Source organism: Myotis davidii, unplaced genomic scaffold (genome assembly GCF_000327345.1).
Source record: "Myotis davidii unplaced genomic scaffold, ASM32734v1 scaffold3188, whole genome shotgun sequence".
In the NCBI taxonomy this organism is placed as follows: domain Eukaryota; kingdom Metazoa; phylum Chordata; class Mammalia; order Chiroptera; family Vespertilionidae; genus Myotis; species Myotis davidii.
Genome location: NW_006298958.1, coordinates 32344 through 33274, shown reverse-complemented (window position 1 = coordinate 33274; position 931 = coordinate 32344).

Sequence of the window (931 nt, the reverse complement as noted above, 5' to 3'; positions counted from 1 at the left end):
TACATTTAAAGTGATGATTACTAGGCCCATAGTTATTCCATTTTATAATTTATGTTTATGTTCTTTTTCCCCCTTCTTATCGAAGTTCTATTAACATTTCTTGGTGGTGAAGAACTCCTTTAGCTTTCACTTGTCTAGTAAGCTCTTTCTCTCTTTCAGTTTTAAATGATAGCCTTGTTTGGTAATCTTGGTTGTAGGTGTTTTCTTTTCATTACCTTGAATATTTTCTAATTCCTTCTGGCCTAAAAGTTTGTGTTGAGAAATATGTTAATAGTCTTACAGGAACCTCCTTGTAGGAAACTAAGTGCCTTTCTTTTACTGCTTTTAAGTTTCTCTCTTTTACTTTACTGTTCACCATTTCTTTTTTTTTTGAGTTGATAGATTCAGGATATATTTGAAGATAGAATCAACATGATTTTGTTTGACTGGATTTGGGATATGAGAGAAAGAACAGAATCATGAAGGACTTCAAGGATTTGGCCTGAGAAACTGGAAAGACAGAGTTGTCATTTATACTGAAATCGGTTAAATCTATAGCTAGATAAAAAAAAGTAAAGAGAGCCAACCAACACGGCTCAGTGACTGAGTGTTGACTTATGAACCAGGAGGTCACAGTTCCATTCCCGGTCAGGGCACACACCTAGGTTGCAGGCTAGATCTCCAGTGGGGGGGCATGCAGGAGGCAGCTGATCAATAATTCTCTCTCATCATTAATGTTTGTATCTCTTTCTCCCTCTCCCTTCCTCTCTCAAATCAATAAAAATATATATATATATAAGAAACTTCCTCAATCCTCTTAGCTGTTTAATATCAACATTTATAGTTATATTTCACTTTTTATTACTAATAGTGTTTATTTGTACCTTTTCTCTCTCGTTCTTATTACACAGAGTACCCTTTTTTTCTTTTTTCCTTGATCAACTCCATTAGA